The sequence below is a fragment of the Sarcophilus harrisii genome, chromosome 1 (genome assembly GCF_902635505.1).
Source record: "Sarcophilus harrisii chromosome 1, mSarHar1.11, whole genome shotgun sequence".
In the NCBI taxonomy this organism is placed as follows: Eukaryota; Metazoa; Chordata; class Mammalia; order Dasyuromorphia; family Dasyuridae; genus Sarcophilus; species Sarcophilus harrisii.
The window spans coordinates 338140150-338165347 of NC_045426.1; the positions used below are offsets into that span (position 1 = coordinate 338140150).

Genomic DNA, 25198 nt, shown 5'->3' on the forward strand with positions numbered 1-25198 from the left:
TTCCCCACTTTGGACATTAGTCTAGGAGAGACAGCCATGATATAGCAGAAATTCCTTATTCACTGACCAAGGTATCAGAAGATTTGGGCTTGAGTCTTAATTGAGCCACTAACTTCATGTGATCCTGAGCAAGTAATTTCCCATCCCTGGTCCTGACCTTCCTTCCTGTCAAATGAAAGGATTGAGGGCCCTGCCTTGAGCCCTTCCCGGCACTAAGTTTCTTCTCAAACCTGCAAAACACATCCCTCCAAGGGTCAAAGGGCTTACTTGTTATGATCTCATTAGTATGACCTCAGCGCTGATCAGTGAGGAGGAAGGAAGGAGGGAGGGACATAATTAGGGGGAAATTGGGGATGGTTTGGGCTTTGTGTTGTGTCTGCTGTGAGCTCAGGTTGGAAGTTTTTCCCCAATAGGGTTTACCAGTAACCAGTCAGCTGTGACCAAATGGGCGGGAGAAACTTACGGTCAAATTTGTGCCAGGATCTGTCCTTTAACTAACCCTTTCCACTCTCAGACAGACAGATAGACAGCCAGACAGCCAGATGGACAAAGAGCAGACTTTGTGGGCGAGAAGGAAAAGAAAGCCATTCCATTCTTTTAAAGTTTGTGTCCCAGATACTTGCTTTCTGCACCTGCTCTTATCCACAAAAGCACTGGAATTTAGTGTGTAGGATCCAAATCCTATGGATCTTAAATAAATCATTCATTTGTTTGTTCCTCAGTTTCCTCATCTGTAAAATTTTAACAACAGTACTAGCATGAAAATGAGATCACATAGATAAAACCCTTGAGAACCATAAGCTAAGACAAACAAACAGCAAGATAAAAAGGAAATTCTTTTTTTTTTTTTTTTAATTTAATAGACTTTTATTTACAGGATATATACATGGGTAACTTTACAGCATTAACAATTGCCAAACCTCTTGTTCCAATTTTTCACCTCTTACCCCCCCACCCCCTCCCCTAGATGGCAGGATGACCAGTAGATGTTAAATATATTAAAATATAACTTAGATACACAATAAGTATACATGACCAAAACGTTATTTTGCTGTACAAAAAGAATCAGACTCTGAAATATTGTACAATTAGCTTGTGAAGGAAATCAAAAATGCAGGTGTGCATAAATATAGGGATTGGGAGTTCAATGTAATGGTTTTTAGTCATCTCCGAGTTCTTTTTCTGGGCATAGCTGGTTCAGTTCATTACTGCTCCATTAGAAATGATTTGGTTGATCTCGTTACTGAGGATGGCCTGGTCCATCAGAACTGGTCATCATATAGTATTGTTATTGAAGTATATAATGATCTCCCTGTCCTGGTCATTTCACTCAGCATCAGTTCATGTAAGTCTCTCCAGGCCTTTCTGAAATCATCCTGTTGGTCATTTCTTACAGAACAGTAATATTCCATAATATTCATATACCACAATTTGTTCAGCCATTCTCCAACTGATGGACATCCATTCAGTTTCCAGTTTCTAGCCACTACAAAAAGGACTGCCACAAACATTCGTGCACATACAGGTCCCTTTCCCTTCTTTATAATCTCTTTGGGATATAATCCCAGTAGTAACACTGCTGGATCAAAGGGTATGCACAGTTAAAAAGGAAATTCTACCATTAACTTGCTGCATAAAGTTGTACAAGTCCCTAAGTAGGCTTCAGTTTCTTTATCTATGAGAATATTGGACTAATATTGATCTTTACAACCTATTCAAGATCTGACATTTTTTTGTTTTCTTCCAGACATTTAAGTGTTTGCCATTACTCCCACCTCCAAAGCCATATGAATCCCCAGAACCCTGCCCCATTTCTAACCCTATTATCTCCTTCCCACTCATAACCCTAAGCAACTTCTCTCCCTAAAAGGCCTTCTTTCTGAGTGGTCTAGACCCCTGGTGGTCTAGAGGTTAGTGGCTACAAGAGAGTGGCTACAAGTGGCTTTAAAGCCTCAGGTTCTAGGAGTGAAAGAATTCACTCCCCAAATATTAGTTGCAAAATGAAAGTTTATTGTTAGATAGAAATCAGTTCACCCAGAAACTAACTTCTATAGTGGCAGATCTATGGAAAATACAGTTTTGCACTGAGAATGCAGTTCTCAGTGGACAGAAAGTCCTGGTAGCTGAGTGAGCTACTGAGGTCCATCTGGAAAGACTTTAGTTGATGGACGTTTATTATATTGGTTGTCTTGGTGAGGGTTGGGAAACCCGAGCAGATCAGAAGTAGTGGGGGCTGGGAGACCCCAAGTTGGCTCAGACCCAGTGGGGGCTGGCACAAGCCCGGATCTCCTGTTGGAATTCAAAGGGATGCTTTTGCCCAGGATTTGTGAATCAGAGGCTCTGGCATCCTGGAAAGACAACTTGTCTGGGGAGGATATGCCTCAGCCCACAGGGGCTGGGAATCTGAAAGGAATCACAGAGCAATAGGAAATATAGCTTCTTAAAGGGAACCCAACCCACTTCATTCCCAGATTCTAGGCAAACTAAAGTGGGGATGAATGCAGCAGGCAACTACCCAGAAATGGAGCAGGTTCTGGGGCAGGACAGCCTTGAAATAATAGATAAGGAGCCTTGCCCAAAGGGATAGTAGAAGGGAGGAAGATAGAGGATCTCCAGAAATAGCTGAAAAGGGTAAGAGGGAATTATGGAGAAAATTCTCAGAAGCAGTCTGGGGAAATTGCCCTGAAGGGCTATTCCTTAAATCCCAAGGAGGAATGGGAAAAGCCCAGCAAGAGAGACCAAAGTCTCTTATCCCCTAGCCTAATTAGGAAAAGGAAGGTTCCATTTTCACTATCCTCTTGGGCATTAGTGTACTAGAAGTGAAAGGACAGTAAGGGCCTTTCCTGCAGGCCCAGTGCTGGTCCAGATGACCAGCAGATATGACAGGATGTTTCTAACTAGCAGACTAAGAAAATAAATCAATGTATTTTCCCCTTGTACAGCATCTTTCCACATTTTTAAAACTTTAAGCGCTTTGAGCTTGGGAATTGATAAAATTATTGTTGTCACTACAAAGACTTTCCTGTTATTAAATTAATTAATTAATTAAATACCTTGTAGGCCCTAATTTGACAGGTGAGATAAAAGACTTTTTTCAAAGTCACACAATAGTAGATCCTTAGGGCTCACACCCTGACTCTAGACTCCTACCTAGCCTAAAGCTCTTTCTAATCAGTAATAATTACAGAGCGGAGCATTGAATTGGACAATGGGAATTACGCTAAGAATGTAGGTCCTAAACTCTATTAGAAACCTCCAGGAGATTCCAGAGACAGGTGCTTCAACACTTGGGCTTTTGGGGATGATGAACTTCTTGGTATATGGTCACTTAGCATTCAAAGGATTTGATGCAGAAAACCTTCAGTAGTTCCTTGGCCTTCGACCCTTTAATCACATTGCAGAACAGGGCACAACACTGGTTTATTGGGTTGTTGTTGTTTGCCTTTTGTTCTCAAAGAGGATCAAGACTTCAAAGAGGTGATGCCATGACATGCAAATGAATTGGATTGAAGTGATGGAGGGTTATGCAAGATCACCTGCCTCAGTTTCTCCTCCAGAGCCCTCTGGATCCAGTGGCCAGATATAAATCAGGATGACTGGAGATGGCTCTGGATGCAGTGGGAGAAATGGCCTTTTTACATTAAGGTCTTTCCCAGGTCTTAGTTTGACTAAGATTGCACCCATTCAGTGATTAATTAAAGCTGCATAAGAAATGAGGCAGAGAATGGCCTCTTGGACCTAGTTTAAAATTATAGATAGATAGATAGATAGATAGATAGATAGGTATCTGGGAGGGGAAAACCCTCAGGGTGTCTGGTCAGAACAGAAACATTTGTATTTACATTCACTGTGAGCAATCAGGACAAAATTTTGGCCAAGTGGATTTGGCCTGGGATCTTTTATTGGTTAATCAGTAAGAACCAGACTTATTTGGGTTTAAAGTATGGTCTTTTAGAAAGACATCTAACCCATAGCTCTTTCTCTTCTATTGACCTTTCAGGTGACATTATGTAACTCCTAGACTTCTAGCATCGTGGTAACCACTTCCACATGGCAGCTTGAGTAGGAAGACCACTATTTGAGGTTGTGTTTAGGTCTCTGGGCACCATCTATGACCAACCATCATCAGCTCTGAAGTAGATATGGCCAGGTTTATACGTGACCTCATGATTGAAAAAGATCCTGAATCTGGACTACTGAGGGCCCTCAATGGGAATGGAAGAGCAATTTGAACCTTAGGCCTTTGAGAATAATAATTATGATTAGATGATGATAAGAGGAACAAGTTTACAATAATGTAATTCAATTACAAAAACAAAAAAACAAAAACAAAAACCCAGATGTTTTATTCAGCTGTTTGTCAAACATTAAGCTTAAAAAAAAAAAAAGATAAAACCTATCCTGGCACTGTTTCTATATGAACTCCACCAAACTGAAATGAAAAGCCCAAAATAATCATGGTAATAATGAATGTTTTCACTTGATTTGTTTTAAAAAATAAATTTTAATTGCACCTTTTGTGTTTTGTATCACAGTTCCCAATAAATGCCTCCCTTCTCCATGCCCAATAACAAAGAAGGTAAAAGAGGGGGTAAAGTGTAGCAAAACTAATTAACACATTGAAAACATCTGAGATGATATCCAATTTTCCACACCCATATTTCTTCCACCTCAGTGAATAATTACTATTATAATTTTTATTATTCTCAATTGCTCTCATTTGCATAATGCTAAAAGGCTTACAAAATTCTTTCCTTACAACTGGAAAGGAAACATAAGGCAAATAAAAGATGATACTTGCCCTTGAGTACTTCACAATCTAATTGGGGATAAGGTTAGACCCAGATTTGTATGGATAACAAGAAAACACATTAGAATATGATCAGTGCATAAGAGGAAGGCAAAGGATAATGAGATGGGATGAGATAGAGATCAGAGAGATAGAGATGGAAGGATTCTGGAAAGGTTTCATGAAGTAGGTAGCATTTGAGCCAGGCCTAAAGAATAATTAAGTGGTTGACTAGTATTTCATAAAGACTAGAAGCAAGGACTAATTCTCCCAGGGGACCTTGCTCTGGGACATTCTATAGTTCCAACTATAAAGCACTGGGCTTTCTATTGCAATAGAATACTAAACCGAGAGAATTCTACTTCCTATCCTACCCCTGGCATTAGTATGAGAAAATTTAGAGCAGAAAGGAATTTTAGAGATTATCAATCTAACCCCTCCGTTTTACACCTGGGGAAGTTGAGGCACAGAAAGCTAAACTGATTTGCTCAAATTCACATAGGAAATAAATACTGGATCTAGGATTCAAACTCGAGTCCCCTTCTTACTATAATAAAAAAAGAATGAAACTGCTTATCTTTGCATTTTGAATATTATTTGCCTTCTTGGTAGATGGGAGAGAGATTAGATGGAGGAAGAAAATTTGGAACTCAAATTCTTTTTCTAAATATTAAAAATAAATAATACTTTTAAAAATAGTTGGATAGAAAACATATAACTTGTTTAAATAATAAAACTGGGAATTTATCTATGCTTTAAATTTTACAAAGTATTTTGCATGTTATCTAATTTGAGCCTGTGAAGTAAGTACTAAAGAATTATTCTTCTCATTCCAGTTTAGATGAGGTTAAGAGAAACATAAGGAAGCTAAGACTCAGAGACTTACTATTGTCACACATCTATTCAGTATCAGAAGCAAGATTTGAATCCAGATTAACATAGAGCAAATTATTTAGATAGTGAAAATTTTCACCATCTTTTGTCTTTAAAGAGTCTCAGACAAGCTTCCTCCATGAATCGTCCTCTCATAATCCTTAATTGGTAATGACCTTCCTCCTTTGACCTTGATGAGATGTGTGAGTGAATGAATGAGTTCCTTTCTGCTGGGAGACAGGTTCAGAAGTGAAAGAATTCGCTAGCCTCAGAGGCTGTGGCAAAAAGAGATTTTATTTTACACTAAGAGGCTTTCCCCTTAGTGGACTTATTTCTTAATGAAGAAATATTTGCAAAGAATGACTGGCAAAGACCAACTTTAAGAGCAAATCTGGGGCAGTTTGAATTGATAATCAGACTGGGATTTCTCAATTGAATGAAAATTTAGAATTTCCTGAATGAGGATGTGACTTTCCAAAATATCAATGGGAGTTGACTTGCCCTTGAATAATGTTGCTTGTCTCATCCTGGAAGGATGAGCCCCCTCTCTAGACTCCTTGGAGCCTGGGAAAACCTGATCTCTCTTCTTTGCAAATCAAAGGGAACATGGTTTCAGTGGTTATTTTACACAATTTTTCACTCATGTCAACCTCACATAGCTTTTTTTTTTTTTTTTTGCTCAGATAGTTATCTGTGTTTGTTCATATTCTACCCTTTCTACTCCAATATATGCTACTAGATTGTTCCATGAGAACAGGTACTGTCTTCCCTAAACTTTGTATCTCCCTTAGTACCTATCTGACACTCTACACAGTAAACACTTAATAAATGTCTATGGAAAGAACAAATAAACCACCAAATCAATGAGTAAGCTATGTTTTGCCCAGAGAAGAGAAGATTTAGGAGAAATATCAATTCTAGCTTCAGATATCTAAAAAATATTTATCAGGATAAAAAGATATTATTTGTTTTATGTGCCTCTGGATGGCAGAATTAAGGACTGTAACCAGGAAGTCAAGGGAAAACAGATCTGGACTCAACAAATGAGATCAGCAATTGAGTTGTCCCAAAGTGGAGTGGAATCCAAAGTGGACCTCCAAAGTGGAGGGTCATACATTTCTTGTCAGAGGAAGTAGGATTGATGGAGTTCTAGTGGCAGTCAGAGAGTTGTGGAAATCCACTTTTGGTTAGAGGTTCTTCATGAAAGAATTCACAAACCCGAAGAGTTTTAGGTGGCAAAAATGGAAGTTATTGTTGGATGAGAAGTCAGCTTTGCTAATAGACTGACTTCATAGTAGCAAAGTCCTATTAGGGAAATGGAGGCTGGCACTGAGAAGAGAATGTCTTCTCAGTGGGCAGGGTCCTGACAGGCAGCTATACCAAGGGACAAGGCATAGTCCTGCTTTGGACAATCTGCCAAGAAATGAGTTTAAAATTGATGTTTAATAGGGAATCTTGAGGCTCCGGTTTCAGATTGAAAAGAAATCCAAAGTCCCCAGGTCTAGATCTCCAATTGAATAGTAAATCATTTTTAAAGGCGTCTAAAATTTGGAATTTCCTGAAAAGGTTATTTATCAATGGAGTAATTTGCCTTAAAAAAGGCCAACCAGGAAGATATGCTGTTTCTCATAGACTCTCTGGAGTTTGAGGAGATATGCTTCCCAGGAGGGCCTGAGAAGCCAATCACCTTTCATTACAGATCAAAGGGTACACAATTTTAAAGTGTTAATTTTACAGATTAAAGGGAACACAATTTCACACACCCTCATCAGGACCACACATAGCGGATGTCCTATTATGGGCATCTTGATTGGGCAAATATTAGTAAGAAGACCTTGAAGGTCCCCTACCAACCCTGAAATCCTTTGATTCTATGATTCTACTCAGTGCCCATGCCCTGAGAAAGGATCTAGTAAATCAAATTCCCACCAAGGTATTAATGACTCTCTAGGACTTATTTCAACAGTTCCAGGAAATATCTACAATTTCAAAAGAATATGGAGGATAATGCTAAATCAAAGGGATGAATTACTTATGGAAGCATTTCAGGTGCTATGATTACCTAACTGAATCCCTCTTCTTCCTTGTAATAGGAATAGCCCTGAGACATATCTTTGTGGCTCCTTACCCTTATATGGGGTCTCGAGCCACAGTTTAAGAAGCTAGACTCTAAACCACCTTTCACAAAGCAAAGATTAGCCAGAATTGCACAGCAAGTTAGCAGTATAGTTAGTCAAGGAAGGAAAGGAAAGAATAAGGATTTGGTGGGGGGTGGGGGATGGGTGGGAGGGTAAGGTGGGAGTATGCTGGGTAATAATAGAATTATCCCATGTGCTCAATCCCTCAGTGTTACCAGTTGGAGGGGTCTTGAGAGTTAAAGGGTTGGAGGGACTTCAGAGTTCATTCAGTTTAACTTTGTATCTTCAGGAAGTTTTGTTCTAATTGAATTCAAATAAATAAAGCTAGAGAAAGGAATGCTATGTCATAGTAGATCAGAAGTCAGAAGAGCTGAATTCTAGTCCTCAACCTGTCACTAATTTATGAGTTCAGTCATATGGACCTCGATTTCCTTATCCATACAATGAGGGTCTTAGACTGGATAATATTTCATATCCCTTTCAGTTTTAGTAGTCTCGTCTAAGGTTCCTTTGAGCTCTAATGTTCTAAGTTCCCTGTATGATCTAACAATCTTTGTTTTTAAGACGACAGAAATCTCCTGTAATTTGTACTGTGCCATTATCCCTATCCTATAAGGTTCCTAGGGATGTGTCACCATAATGAAGCCCTACCTCTGAAATGGCACCCAATACCTTTCAAAGTCTTTTACATCTATTATTTCTGTGGTCTTAATGATTTTTTTCAAAACAGCTTCCTGATTGACCTGGCTAATAATTAAAGCTCCAGAAGTGATTTCTTGTCAACCTCATCCAATATTTCTTCACCCTTCCCATCTAGAGGGAAGTTCATCCATCTAATCAAATTTCCCTTCACTCTTATTTGGATATTGTTTCTCTGCTCTGCTTTCTGAGGAAATTGGGCAATTGGCCTCAGTCCATATGTTCCAGAAAACCATAAAGCCAAAACCTACTAAAACTTGAAGGGAACTCAGAACAAGGAACACAGAAAGTCTGAACTAGAAGGAATCTTAGTACACAGAACATAGAATTTCAGAACTGCAAGAGGCTTTAGAACATAGAATAGTAGAGTTAAAACGGACAGGCTTCTTCTCAGATCATAAAGCATAGATGGTAAAAAAAAAAAAAAAAACAAAAAACAAACAAACAAAAAAAACATCATTAAGGTCTCCCCTTCAAAACGAAAATAGCTGCTTTTGGGTACTTAAAGGGCTGGGCTGTGGGAGAGGAATTTACTTGCCAGAACAAGGAGCATTAGGGGATGAGAAAAAAAATTTAAATTTGTTAAAAAGAAAAACTTCCTTAAAATTTTATTGTTGTTTAGTCAGTTTAGTCATATCTAATTCTTCATGACCCCATTTGGGATTTTCTTGGCAAAGATATTGCAGTTGTTTGCCATTTCCTTCTATAGCTCATATTATAAATAAATAAAAGGAGGCAGAGTTTAAAAACAAAACAAAACAAAACTTGTCCAGGGTCACATAGCTAGAAATTGCCTGAGGCCAAATTTGAACTCAGATTTTCCTGACTCCAAGTCTGGCAGTCTATAGTCTTCACTACCTAGCTGCTGTCCAAAAGTGTATTGAATCCATTAAGAGTTTTTTTTCCCCCAAAGAACTGGAAAATGAGTAAATGGCTATTAATTGGAGAATAACTGAATAAGTTGTAAAGGTAATGAATTATTATTGTTTTGTAAAAGTGTTCTGTAAAATGTTCTGTTCTGTAAAAAATGATGAACAAGCTGATTTTAGAAAGGCCTGGAAAGATTTGCATGAACTGATGATGAGCATAACAAGCAGAACCAGGAATACCTTTTCCCTTTTATTCTGATTTTTCTCTCCCAACATGATTCATAAAGAAATGTGTATTTAAAAAGTTAATATACATGCATTACCAGGAAAAATAACAAATTAATTTTTAATTTTTTTTAAAAGAAAGAAAAACGTTCTCCCAAGGATAGAAATTCTGAGTCAAGTCTGATTTGGATAAGATGGTCATTAAGGTCCCTTCCAATTCTAAAATTCTGTAGTTTTTTGTGGAATTCTATGATTACCCACCATACCCCACCCAAAGTCTTCTCCAAATTTAAGCTCCCAATTTCCTCCCTTTCTTCATAGATTCTAGGTCTCATCTTCCTAACCATAAACTACAAAGCCTCTTCTCTAGATTCTATAGTAATAATTCATCAATGATTACGTGCCTACTATGTATCAGGTTGCATGGCTCCTATCATGAGAGGCAGCATGACTTAATGGAAAAGACCTGGTCAAGTCCAAGTCCCACCTCTGAAATATATTGATTACATGACATGGTTAGGTAATTTAGCCTTTAAGTGCCTTTGGCAACTTGCTTATATGACTTTTGAGAGAATATGCTCGTCTTCAGTAGAGCTCATGGGAGCTCTTTTTACTCATAATAATTCACAAGTATTATTTTTATTAATGGGCTGGGCACAAAGCTAAATTGTGGGAGGTTTTCTTCATTATCTCATTTGAGATCTTCTTGGCAAAGATGCTGGCATGTCTTGCCATTTCCTTCTTCAGCTCATTTTACAAATGAAGAAACTGAGACAAATAGAATCATACAGCGAGTAAGTTCTGATGTCAAATTTAACTTAGGAAAATGTTTTCCTGACTCCAAGACAGTAATTTATCCACTGCCACATAGTTACCCAAGGCTAAATACTAGACATAGAAAGACAAAAATAAAATAGTGCCTGCCTCAAAAAGCTTACATTTGTAACAACCACAAAAGGCCTCTGAAAACATCTCCCTCTGGAAACTGATGAACATTCTCCTGGGAGAATTGTGATAATGTGGAATAGAAATGCCTTGGAGAGACTGTGGAACACGTGTAAACATTTTGTAACTGGTTCCTGTCTGTTAACCAAGTGGTTTAGAGAAGCCTGCTTTAATTAGCTATATAGTCACAATTCAGGATGTCTCAGAAAGGCATGAGTCAACCTCATCTCAGTTTTTTGCCTCATTCTCTGTGGTTGCACTCTAATGGTTTGGCTCCTTCTATGACAGCATCCTATGAGAGTCAATGTTGTAAGAGGAGAGGACTTGGGACAAGTAAATACACCTTTGTAAAAACTAATTGATGTTAAGTGATTAAAGGGAACAGGAGTGAGGCAGAGATAAGAACTTGGTTCTAAGAAGGTGAGCCAGAGAGTCTTGCTACACATTCTCCTGGGAAGCATGCTAGATCTGGGATCAGAGAACCCAGCTTCAAATCCCTTCTTTGCTATTTATTACCTAGGTGATTTGGAATAAGTCATTAAGCCTCATAGGCTCTTAATTTCCTTATCTACAAAATGAAGAAGTTAAACCTGTGTTCCAGACTTTCTAGGTAAAATTTTAGCTCACAGAGCACAAGTCTGAAAGACTAACTCCCTTATTTTTCATATAGGGAAATTGAGGCTCCAATAGAGGAAGAGACTTGTCCATCCCCACCAACAAAAAGATCTGGTAGTTTATCCCAGATGTCCTTATTATAACAATATGCTACTTAAAGCAGCTGGTCCAAAGCATAATGACTTCTGGAGTCATATAATTGCAGAGTATCAAAGCTGAAAGAGACCTGAGAAATCACCTCATTCATAAACTATAAAAGTGACTAAGCTGTTCATACCTATGTTGTAAGGGGAGAGGCCTTGGGGCCTTCTACCCATCAAGGCCTCATTCCTTGGCCTCTGTGTTTAATCTTTCCCAATCTAAGAAAAGGGATTAGAACCTTCAGTATTGTGACATTTTGTTAAGAGATGGAGCATCCAGACTGCCTTGCAAATCTGTGACTAAATTCTGCAGGCAGTTCAGCATTGTTGTCCAGAGGAGTAAGGAGATATAACTCAAGTAGGAACACACAAGTATTGTGCCCTATTAGCACTCCTTATAGTAGTAGTAAAAAACAAAACAAAACAAAACAAAAAAACTGGAAAAAAAGTTCAGGTGTCTGTCAATTTGGAAATGGCTGAATAAATTGTAGTGTAGAAATGTAATGGAATATTATTATATAGTATGAAAACCTGAATATGAGAAATTGAGAGAAACTTGGAAAGACCTTGTTAATTGAGAGAAGTAGAACCAAGAGAAAACCAACACATAAGTGGCCAAAATAATGTAAAGAAAAATAATACTAAAAACCATTAGAATTCAGGCAGATGAAATGACCAATCAGTTCCAAGGAATGAATGGATAAAGCATTTATTAAATACTATGTGCAAAGCATCATGCTAAGTGTTAGGGATACAATGGAAAGTAAAACAGTTCCTTCTCTCAAAGAGCTCACATTCTAATAGAAGAGACAACACATAAGGAAGGTTTTAGCTACAAATCAGATAGAAGAGTCCAATAGTCTTTAGAATACTACAAAGCAAATGTTAATACTTTAATATTTAACATCATTATTTAATGACACTACTCCCAGGGCTCCTGGGTTTTAGGGTCCTTGACTGTCTTTACCAGGGTCTGAAGAGAAATGGCTGTCGAAGTATTGATTTGACTTGCCTGGCAATTCTCTTTTCCCCAGAATGCCCCACTGCTTCAGCTAGGCCAGCTTGCCTTCCCTGCGTATAGTAGTTGGTTGGTAGTTATTGGCTTCCATTTTCCAAAGAGTTGCTTCCCCAGATGATGGCTAGGGTGGAATGAGCACCAGAGCTGTGGGTGGCACTGCAACACCCAGGGCTTTTGTGCTTGTCTGGCTGGTGATGGCAGTTGCCCAGCAGCTTTTGTGTATGATAACGAGGAAGATGAACCCCTTTTTCATAGTGATTTCTCCTTTCCGCAATAGCTCTGGGGAATGAGCTAGAAGAAGGTCTGGTTTTGAGGGATACCACTATTCCCAAGGCTTTGGAGCTGTCCTCATCAGGATCTAAAGAGAAATTGTGGCCAAGATAGTGGTGGTGATTTCATTTTCTTACTTATGCTACCTTCTGTCTCTTTTTCAGGGTGCCTTGCTGATGAATTTAAGAAAGTTGGTTAACTTTAAGCAAAATCACAGCCTCAGGAAGGTTCACATTTCAGTAAGTTTACACATTTATAACAAAAGATCTGGACTAAATGACCTCCAAGACTCCTTCTAGTTCTAAACCTCTTTCCAATGACCCTATGAAATAATGTATATTCTAATAAAAAGTAAAATAGTGCTTATGAGATTTGAAGACTGGAAATTTGATGACTTGACCCCTAGAAATATATTGATCTTGACAGATCAAAAGAAGATTAGTAAAATAAAAAAGGACATTGTAATCAAGAAATGATAAAGTATATTCTCTTTGTACCTATTTTTCTTTTCTGCTCCTTTTTCTATTATGTTTTATTTTATACATATATGTATACATGCATATATCATACATACATACATGGAGATATATAGTATGTGTTCCAAAGGGATTGATGGTGAAGCATTCCTCTCTCTTCTCAGTAAAGAGATGATAGACTACAGGTCTGGAATGAAGTACGTGTTGTCAGATATGATTAATATGTTGGTTTGTTTTGCTTAATTATGCTTCTTTCTTTCAAAAGAGAGTATTGCCAAAAGTATTAGGAAATGATAGCAATATTTTTAAAAGTCATGAATAAAACCTTTTTAAAAATCATCTAATTCAAACATCTGATTTCATAGAGTACTGAAAACTGATTTTTCTAGTATGACTTCTTCAAACTTTACAGGATGACTCTTTCCAGAATTTGTCACACTGATGATTCAGTTTCATCTATGATCCCCTAAGACCACTATGATTTGTGTCCCTAAATGGAAAACCCAAAATTTATTCCAATTAAGTTTCATTCTTTAAAAAAATACAGACTTTAAAATGTCATTAAATTTTTTTTTTAACATTTCTCAATTAACTACCAGTTACTTTTTCTCCCTCATAGTTCCCCCAACTGAACAAAAAGAAAAGAAAAAAGAAAATCCTCATAAAAATAGTCAGGGACAACCAGATGGCACAGTGGATAGAATACTGGCCCTGAATTCAGGAGGATCTGAGTTCAAATTGGTCCTTAGACTTATTCGCTGCATGATCCTGGGAAAATCACTTAATCCCAATTCACACACACACACACACACACGTGTGTGTGTGTGTGTGTGTGTGTGTGCAAATAGTCAAGTAAAACAAATTCTCACATCAACTATATCCAAAAATTAACCTCTTGTCCCTCATTCCATCATGTATTAAAGACTTAAAAAAAAACTCACTAGATCAATTTCAGCCCAGGTGTCATTGGCCCCCAGTATCTATCGACCTCATACTCTTTAGGAGCATACTCTTAAGCCCAGAATTGGATTGGTGCATTTAACTTCAACCCTGCTTCTTATTGAGATACTCACCAGCACCAAGGTCAGGGATAAAACTGGGAGCCAGGAGCTGGGTCAGCACCAGAGTTGAAAGAGAGTGCAGAGTTGTTCAAATTTGAACTGTCCTTTGTGGCTATTGTGAATACACAGGGTAGCATTCAAAGGAAAGATTCAAAGAGGATAACCCACTTTGTTGCAGCAGTTTGGAACTCAAAGGCTTTCACTGAAGGAGTGCATGAACTAGTGATGCCAAAAAAAGCTAGTCTTTATTATGTTTTAACTCAGAGAAGAAAAGACATAAAGTCTAACTTGAAACACCTGGTGGACGATGGTAAGTCAAGGAAAAAGGGATTTAGGGCAAAGGATACATTTTAGTCTCAGTTACTGGAGAGATAAGTAATAACTTTACATCTCAGAGTCTCCCCAACCCCAAATCACAGCATTGTGGGGTTTTTTTTTTCTTTTCAAAATATTAGAGAGGGAAAGAAAATTCTTACTGCCAGGAGTAACAAAAGAGTTGACTGCTCCTTTGTAGCCTAGAAAATTCAATTGCTTGCAGAGTGATATAACTCTAGATGAGTTTTTTGGATTCAAGAAAGATGTGACTATTATTTGGGGCCCCAAGGAGTTATCCTGGCCATAGGTATTTCTGTGTATATCTCTTCCCTTAGGAAGAATAGCCCCTAGGGTGTGTGTGTGTGTGTGTGTGTGTGTGTGTGTGTGTGTGTGTTTAGTCCTTTGGCATTTTGTGTGCTGTAATCTACATGGTTGTTGTTTGCCCATTCTCTAAGAATGGGAGGGTACATGACATGCAAGAGAATTGAATTTATGTGAGGGAGGGCTGTTCAAGGTCACCTGCCTCAGTTTCCCCTCCAGGGCCATCTGGATCCAGTGGCCAGATAGATCAGGACAACTGGAAATGGCCCTGAATGCAGTGGGAAACCTTGGCCTTTTAAACTAAGATCTTGAACTGGTCTCAGTTTGACTGATACCATGCCCATTCAATGATTAAGGCTAAATTGGGAATTGAGATAAGAGAATTTCTTTCACCTAGTCAAAAAAAAAAAATCTACATGATATCACTCCATTGGTTGTGGGATAGAGCAGAAAGGGTCCGTTGATAAGACTCTCTGAAACAGCCTTGACTGCTTCTCCTATACAGTCACTAAATCTGCATCTCATCCATGATGGAATATGCTTAAAAACCCCAGCTATAACATGACATCTTTCTAGGCTTTTCTCCCCTTGAGAACTCAGTTTTCCTATCTATAAAATTATATAATTAGACTAAAATTTGGATTGTGAATTTACTAATTTCCTTTTTTAATCTTAGGTATTTTATTTTATGTATTTGAAAACATTGTCCTGAGTTTCCTTATATAAATTGGGATGATAATCGTCTGAGAGTGCTCATCTCACAGGGTTGCTGTGAAGTTCAAATGAGCAATATATTTAAAGCACTTTGCAAATTTTGAGATATTATATAAAGAAGGGGCAGCATGGGACAATGGACAGAGGCATCAGGAGGACCTGAGTTCATATTATGCTCTGTGGCCACAGGAAAATAATGCCCTTTCAATGCCCCAAGTAACTCTCTAAGACCCTAAATTACATACTGCATTACTAGTAGGAGGTTTCTACCCTGTGAGTTTCCCAAAGCAATAAAATAAATCAGTCAGACTGTCTTCTATGTACCAAATGGGCAGCTATGTGGCACAGTCTTAAACACTCGCTAGCTCTGTGATCTCAGGCAAGTCACTTAATTCTGTCTCAATTTTCTCATCCATAAAATGATTTGGAGAAGGAAATGGCAAACCACTCTAATATCTTTACCAAAAAACCAAAAAACAAATGGGGTCATAAAGAGTCAGGCATAACTAAAAATGACTAAACAATAGCAACAACAATAGGTACAGGAACTGTGGGAATATAAGGCAAAAGATAGATCCTGCCCTTGAAGAACTGACAGTCTAATGAGGAATCATGAGATCAGACCAATAAACAAATAAAAATGCCAATTTTATTGTCAATATCTTGCCTGCTATGTGCGCTGCACTGTTAGTGACAGGAAAAGGTAACTATTTTAGATAAAATATATCTTGCCTTCATGGAACTTACGATTTAATAAGTGGAAATGGAGTATGTCATATATGAGGAACAGGAAAGATTCCAGGGGATTAAAAGGATGTGCCCCTGTGAGAGCCAAGGAAAGCAGTCCCAGGAAGGGAAGGATCATTAGCAATGCTAAAAATCTCACTCTCCTTGTTGAGTATTAACAATATATGAGAGAGCCACATGCTTCATTCTCATCACTTGTGAATTTTTCTTTCTTTCACAAACATTGCTTGAATAACAGCTCACACTTGGTCCTCCAAGAGACATAGAGATGATACTGCAACCAAAATCATAAACTCACACGTGCGCACACACCAAGATAAATACTTAGTCACAGCATTTTTAAAGTTACAAAACACCTGATCCTCAGGCATTTCCTTGAGGGAGAAAGCACAATAACTTCCTCAAAATTATGTCTCAGTCACAGGATTTGAATTCATGTCTCTTGACTCCCAAACTAGGGTTCTTTCCATCATATGTGATTGTCTCTTGACAACATGGAACTAGTCAATTAATAAGCATTTATTGAGAAGCATCTAAGGAGTGAATTCAATAGAGCTGGAGTCAGGAAGACGTGAATTCAAATTCAGACACTTACTAACTTTGTGACTGGGCAAGTCAATTAACTTCTATCTACTCACTTTTCTCAACTATAAAATAGTGTGCATAATAGTAATTATTTTCTAGAGTTTTTGTAGGGACTAAATGAGATAATATCTATAAAGCATTTGACATAATCTCTGGCACACAATATCTGTTCTCTTCCCCTTTCTACTTCCCTCCATTAAATGCTTACTATGTGCCAAGCACTATGTTAAGCTTTGGTGATACAACAAAAAAGCAAAAGCATGATCTCTGCCCTCAAGAAGATTACACTCTAATGAAATAAACAACATGCAAAAGAAATGTAGACAAGATATATACAACACAAATGTTCGTCCTTTGTTTTTTAAAAAGACCCATGACATCATGGAGTAAGTTCTTGATCTGCTTGTGAACTGGGGACAGAGAGTGGCAAAAAGTTGTCAGTCTGGGGCAGCTAGTTGGTGTAGTAAACAGAGCACCAGCCCTGAAGTCAGGAGAACCTGAGTTTAAATCTGACTTCAGACACTTAATACTTTCTAGCTGTGTGACCCTCGGCCAGTCACTTAATCCCAATTGAAGAAGAAGAAGAAGGAGGAGGAGGAGGAGGAGGAGGAGGAGGAAGAAAGAAAAAAGTTGTCAGTCTTACTCTTTTCAAAGTTATCAAAATCCAGTGGCAAGATAAAATTCAAGATGGCTGGTGATAGTCCAGGATGCAGTGATGACCTTGGCATCTTCATTGTCTGACCAAGTTTTAAGTACTCCATAGTGCTGGCTACCTCTGAGACTGGACAGCCTTTATGGCCATTGGAACAAATTGTTTTCATCTGTCCATTCTTCTAGAGGAAGTCTCTAACCTGATTTAGCCTATCAACCAAGATGGTTTTGCCAGGATGTGGCTGCTACACAGACCATAGTTTCTTGAACCTATAGTTGAGAATTAGGGGACAGATAGACCCCCAAAATGAATTGCAGTCCTGAAAAGACTGGGCATGCCCTCACACCAGAGGTAGTGGTACTCCCTGAAAAGCCCAATCATCCCAGAGGCAAAGCATTGAGAGGAGGCATGGTGGAGGAAAGAAGCTGGAAAGATCTTTTGATAATGTTGATATTTGAGGTGAATCTTGAATAAAGCTAGGGAAGTCAAGAGAGAGAGAGGAGGAGAAAGAGCCTTCTAGATCCAGGGTATGAGATCTCATGTGTGAGAGATAGTAAGAAGACCAACAATGCTAAATGGTAAACTCAAATCCCATCTTCTTCAAGACACCTTGTCCAGTCCACTTTATCTTAGTGTTTTCTTTCTGTAGATTATTTCCAATATATGTCTGTCTGTATCTTGTTTCTCCCACTGGACTGTAACCTTTAGAGCAGGGTTTGTTTTTGTCTTTCTATGTAATACAGCATTTAGCAAAATGTCTGGTGTTTAATAAATACCAGTTGACTGTTTGGCTGGTAGAATATGTAAAAGGGAGTAAAGTAGAAAAACACTGAAAAGGGGGTCAGTTGTAAAGGAGGATTTTATATTTGTTCCTGGAGGTAGAGAGAGCCCCTGGAGTTGATTGAGTGAGAGTGACAACCTCAGGTTTTTAGGGAAAAAATTTTGCCAGTTAAATGAAGGATAGATTCAAGCAGAGAGACTTAAAGCATTATAATCAACCAGAATGCTATTGCAACAGTCCAGGTGGAAAGGGATGAGGGTTGGTAACAGGGTAGCTTCCCATAAGAAATGGGAAGAAAGAAACAAACAGTTAAGGCAAAAAGTTTAGTTATATGAGCTGAATGCAAACTCAGGACTGAGCATGACTCCAGGGGAGGGAAGTACCTCCATTAATAGAGGAAATAACTAGGAAAGCCATGATGTAAACCTAGGTTTGCTTATCTAGTGCCTGACTGGCACCTTGAGGTTGAGGAGAGTTCATTTAAGGAGCTTTACCTGGGTGTTATGTTTTGGGTGGGAAAAAAAAAGAATGTATGTATCAGGCATTTTTTTTATCCCTAACATTGAAGACACATTTACAAAACTTTTTTTCCATCCACAATCTCATTTGATTCTCACAACAGCACTGTATGATAGGGAGTTCACATATTAATATTATCTTCATTTTACATAGACAAACTGGGATACAAAGAAGTGAAGAAGTAGAGCATAATCTCCTTGAGATCAGGGGTCTTTTCTTAATTTTCTCTTATTAAGCACAGTGCTAGACATACTCTCCAATACATCAATCTCATCAATGTGGGTCCTCTCAATACAGCATTCTTTAAAAAAAAAAAAAAAAAAGTGCTTAAATATATCCTACTTGAATTGAGCCAAATGGTATTTGAAAGTATAGAGCTTCCCTTAACAGGGAGGAGGAATAAGGGAAGGTCTTCATGAGAAGGGGACACAAAGTAGCCTGGAACTTGACACAAATCACATCTCTCCAGGCTCAATTTTCTCCTCTCTAAATTAAGGGATTTGGTTTGGATGATCTCTAAGATCCTTCCAGATCAAAGGTAGGAATAAGGAAGGAGTAAAGTACAATGATGGGGGACTTAAATACCCAAAACTAGGAAAGGGGAGGAAGAGATAAGAGAATGTAGAATAACATAGTTTGATTCCAATATACATTGAATGAAGGGGTCATAGATGACAGTATGACAAATTTAGAACTGAAAGGATATCAGAAGCCATCAAATCCTATCTCCTCATTTTACCAGTAAGGGAACTAAGGCTGAGGGAGATTAAGTTGCTTGCCCATGGTCAGAGGCAGGATTTGAATTTCCTGGTTTTAAGTCCAACTCTCTGTCCACTATACCATAGAAGTGCTATAGACTGAGCAATAGAATAAGTTAGGTAAGCTTCCAAAGGAGGTAAGATGAGCAAGGCGATAGATAGGATAAAGATGAGAAGATCAAGGCCAGTCCTTCTCCCCATTCCATGTAGAAGGAAACTCCTTAGTAGTAATCCCACAAGATAGTTGAGAAGTTTGCACCATAGGTTCAAAGGATTAGGACTATTCTTAGGAGGAAACTGAGGTCCAGAAAAATTAAAGACTTGTTGAAGACTACAGAAAATGTGCATTGTTGGGATCTGAACCCAGTTTTCTATCACCAAGTCTAACGCTGTTTTGAATGCCTCATGTCTGTGGTCCCCTCGGGCTGTAGGTAGAAGCCACTTGACTGGTTTAGTATAAATGCATCTCTTTATAAATGTTCCTACGTGCTGGGAAGAAAACCAATAGGCTCTTTCCACCGCAACAGGGAGTTCTAGTTGACACATCCTTGTTAAACTGGGTCCTGCCTCTGGTCCTAGGCTTGGATGACCTGAATAATCATCTCCTAGCACTTGCTAGAAAATAGAAGGAAAAATTGCTCATCTCTCCTTCACAGGGTGTGGGAACCCATCCCCTGACCCACTTCCTTCCTCTGTTTCCCAGCTATCTAGGGAAAGAAGATGGCTCTTCTTACTACAGATGAGTGGATACCCATTCATTTAGAACCAGGAGTACATCTCCAGCAAAAGTTATGGGAGATGCACCTGTGGCTCAGTCACAAAGCATTCTGGGTGGTTGGAGAGGAAAGAGAGTTTGGTATATTCAGAAGTTCTCAAGGAAGACTTCTTCATGTAAGACCAGCCTTGAAGAACAGGTGGGCTTTAGATGGGCACAGAGAAGAGAAGAGGGAACTCATAGTATGGGAAACAATCGAACCAAAGGCTCAGGACAGGAATGAGTTTAACAGAGGAGAAACATTATAGTTCAGGGACAGTGGAAGACTTCTCATTCAATGAGAAGGGAATGAGATTGTGGATGACCTTAAATATCAGGATAAAGACATTAGAGGTGATTTTATGGATAAGGAAGAGCCATTAAGGAATTTTCAGCAGAAATATATGATCTGTTCATAAGGAAAATTACTCTGGTAGTGTGTACATTACAGATTGAAAAGGAGAAGAGCCTGCAGATGGGTTATCTTGAATAGAAGTCTATTGCAGACAAACCCAGGAATTATATGAACACTTTTCACTCAAATATAGTCAGATCTAAACAATTAGAAACCTATCAATTGCTAATGAGCAAGGTAAGGCAACATGATAAAAATGACAATTCTGCCTTTAAAAAGAAGGAGGAGGAAGAGGAGGAGGAGGAGGAGGAGGAAGAGGAGGAGAAAACTGGAAACTGAATGGATGCCCATCAATTGAAGAATGGCTGAATAAATTGTAGTATATGAATGTTATGGAATATTATTGTTCAGTAAGAAATGACCAACAGGATGATTTCAAAAAGGCCTGGAGAGACTTACATGAACTGATGCTGAGTGAAATGAGCAGGACCAGAAGATCATTATTTACTTCAACAACAATACTATATGATGATCAATTCTGATGGACATGGCTCACTTCAACAATGAGATGAACCAAATCAGTTCCAATAGAGCAGTAATGAACTGAACCCGTTACACCCAGGGAACAAACTCTGGGAGATGACTATGAACCACTACATAGAATTCCTAATCCCTCTATTTTTGTCTGCCTGCATTTCTGATTTCCTTCACAGGCTAATTGTAATATTTCAGAGTCTGATTCTTTTTATACAACAAAATAACTGTTTGGATATATATAATATATTGTATTTAATTTACACTTTAATGTATTTAACATGTATTGGTCAACCTGCTATCTGGGGGAAGGGGTGGGAGGAAGGAGGGAAAAAGTTGGAACAAAAGGATTTGCAACTGTCAGTGCTGAAAAATTACCTATGCATATATTTGTAAATAAAAAGCTATAAAAATAATTTTAGAAAAGAGGAAAAAAAAAGAAATTAGTGGCCCACCTGTAGACTGTCAGAGATCTAGAAACACAAAGCATTAAAGCTGGAAAAAACCACTAATAAAGAACCTAAAATGTTAAAGCTAGATGAGATTTTTAACAAAGAACATCATCACTGAAAGGGTCATTAGAAGGGACAAATGATGAAAAGGTATTTACTAATCATTTATTGTGTTAAGCCCCCAGGGTACACATCAATACAACTTTAAGAAACTTGCATTCTAATCACAGAGATATAACACCTATAGAATATAGAAAGATAATATTACAAGGGACCTTTAGCCCCCTCATTGTGTAGATAAGGAAAATGAAGCCCACTAATGAAGAAACTGAGTTAAACAGCAAGTTAGTACTGAATCACTGAGGTTCTTGATCTGGAGTTCATGGCCATGTTTTTCTTTTTACTTTATGAGATCATGTCCTTCCTTTAAAAAATAATTTTTCATATTGAAACTTTGACTTGCCTTTGATCTCAAGTATCCCAATTGAGTTGGTTTTCCTGTAGTACTATATTGGTGATCTTGGCCAAGTCCCAACCTCCTTGGGCCTCACTTTCTCTATCTGGAAAGTGAAGGAGCTAGAGCAAATGACTTCTGAGAACTCTCCTTCTAGGATTCATTGGTTCTATGATTATTGTGAGTTCAGGCAAGAGTAACAGGGGAGAAGGGGTTTTGACCTTAAAAGAGAGTCCTTGAATCACAGGGTCTATGGAAGCACGAGGTGATGGTGTAGTTCGATACAGTTGTTTCTTTTGTAATCCTTAATATTTTATTTTATACATTTTAAAAAACACAATTCTTATAGAAATACGTTTAAAAGAATTATACATATTTAACCTCTATTAAATTACTTCTGTCTTGGGAAAGAGACAAGGAAAGGAGGAAAAAAAAATTGGAACACAAAGTTTTGCAAAAATGAATGTTGTAAACTATCTTTACATGCATTTGGAAAAATAAAATACTATTGAGAAATTAAAATTAAATAAATAAGTAAAAACACTATTCTGAGAAGGGGCCCATAGAATTCTGCCAAAAATTCCATGATTCACACAAAAAAGATTAAACCTCGTAGAAACAAGACTTCTTGATTTCCCAGGCTCTTTTTATTGTCTTCTCAGGTTGAGTAGAATTCAAATAGACCCAAAAAGTGATACTGGGAAATAATCTCTTTCCAAATTTCCCAAAACTATTGCCTGATACCCACAGGTGACTCAGAGAAGGAAACACCTGCCTACATCCCCTCCACACTACTCTCAGCTGGCTAAAGAACAGGAAAAAAGAGATCAACTAATTACCAGATGATTAATTAGCTCCGGTGAATTAATGACCTCAACAAGCTCTCAGTTTCTGGTGGTAGTAGAAGTACAATCACTGTTATGGGGTCATATCATAGGTCAAAACATCCTAAGGGAGAGATAGAACTGAATAATGGAGCTGGCCCTGAGATGCATAATGGGGCAGTAATCAAATATAAGTGGAAAAACAATGAAGAGAAATGGAAGCAGGGGATCCCATTCGAAAGGATGTGGTAGATCAAAAGAGCTATCAAGAGGCTGGGGAAAGGTTAGTGAGGATTAGGAGAGAATAATTATTATCAATAATAATCAAAAACATAACACTATGTCAATACCAATAATAATAAAAATTATCAAAAAATAATAAAAATACCAAATAATAATAAAAAATAAAAAAAAATAATTGCACATTGTATAGCATTTTGTGGCTTGTAGAAAACTCCCTTCATGTCATCCCTGAGAGACAGATGATGCCATTATTATTCCCATTTTATAGAGGAAGACACTGAATCCCATAGAGGGCAAGTCTGACACCCACAATCATATGGCACTAAGTAGTTGAACTTGAACCAGGGTGCTTAGACTTTAAATCCTGTACTCTTTCTAAGACATCAAAGATAAAGACCAAGCTAATAGCTCAACCTGTTGAGGATGAAGAGGAGAGAGAGAGAGACTAACTCCAGAAGGGCAATGTCAGCTCACTAGGTTTTCTATGAGTATCTGAACCTCTGATTCTGAATTGTTTGAACTGGAGCTCAGAAACTTAGCCCTCTCTATTATTTCACCTTGAACTTCTTCTTCCACATAGCCAAACACCATCACCTTCTGCTCCCCTAGTCCCTGTAATTCAGGGTCTCTTAAGGTAAAAGACCCTTTTCTCCTGTGAGTGACTCTTGATTGAACTCACAGTAATTAGAGAATCAATGGATCCTAGAACTTGAAGGACCTCAAAAGATATCTAATCTAACTCTTTCACTTTTTAGATAGGGAAACTGAAGCCCAAGAACATTAGTACTTGGTCAAGATCTCCAATGTAGTATCAAAAGTGGGACTAGAACTAAGAGTCTCTGACTCCAAATCTAGTGTTCTTTCACCTACAGTTTTGCTACCTTCATAATCTTGAACTCCGAAAATTTTCCTTCCAACCATCATATCCTACCATTCTATTTCTCCATCCTGTCCCACTCCTTCAAAACTTGTTCTATTTATCATCCAGTACTTCCATCACTGCCTGTTCTCTCACTCCACCACCCAGCTTCCGACCTCATTTTTCTTCCTTAATAATCTTGATTCCAGGGTTAAGATTATTGTTTTCCCATTGTTTGTGCCCTGTCAACACTTGATCCTCAATCATATCCTACTTTTGAACTGGTACAAAAAGCAATATGGGGGCAAGTATTTAGCTTTGGAATTAGAGTATTTGGGTTCCAATCCTGGTTCTGTTAATTATTACCTTTATGATCTGGGGGCGTCACTTACCCTCTGAAGGTTTCTTTCCTCATATGTAAAATGATGTTGTTGGACTAAATAATCTTGAATTTCCCTTTTAATAACCCTACATTCTATGAACATGTATTGCTGGAAGAAGACACATCACTGAGCATCTGATAATCAACACAAATTCATATGATCCAATCTCAACATCGCCCTTGTGGCACCTGCATGGCCAGCCTTTTATTTTGACTTTTATGCTTCCATAAAACATCCTTTATTCTTTATGACTCTCTATGATGCTCCCTTCAGCAGTTCTTCCTCCCTCCCTAGATTCTCAATGTCAGCACACCATATCCTTTCTCAACAGCACTGAAACTTTGCCTCTTGCTTTGCTGAAAAAAAACAAAAAACAAAACCAGAGCCAACTGTCACATGTACCTGTCCAAAGCTTGACACTTTAGCACCACTTTACATTTCACCCTTCCCCTCCTCATTGACTCCAGTCTCTGAGGAAGAGGTATCATACCAAGATTAACTCCTTTATTTTTATCCATGATTCTGTTCCCAACTCCCCCAGAACCTTTTCTTTGTTGCTCTATCTATAATCTCCCCATGTGTCTAATCTTCCATCTTTTTTAATCCACTGATTCCTTGTAAATACCTATAAATTTATCCAAATCTCCCTCATCATGAAAAAGCCTTCACTTGACTGTATCAGGTCATAGAAAAAGTCACCTATGCTGATTGCTTCCATTTTCTCACCTCCCACTCACTTCTTGATCTCTTGTGATCTGGGTTCCAACCCAATCTTTCACCTGAAACTGATCTCCCCAGGGATATGACTCATCTCTTAATTGTTAAATCCA

General features: G+C 38.2%; 1 long non-coding RNA gene across 1 annotated transcript in view; it reads left to right on the top strand.

The window, feature by feature from the left end:
- Positions 1-12981, top strand: part of LOC105749536 — a 32242-nt gene extending 19261 nt beyond the window's left edge. The window contains exon 3 of the long non-coding RNA XR_001120602.2: positions 12746-12981. This is a non-coding gene — a long non-coding RNA (uncharacterized LOC105749536). The remainder of the gene's footprint in view (positions 1-12745) is intronic.
- Positions 12982-25198: the final 12217 nt, after the last annotated feature.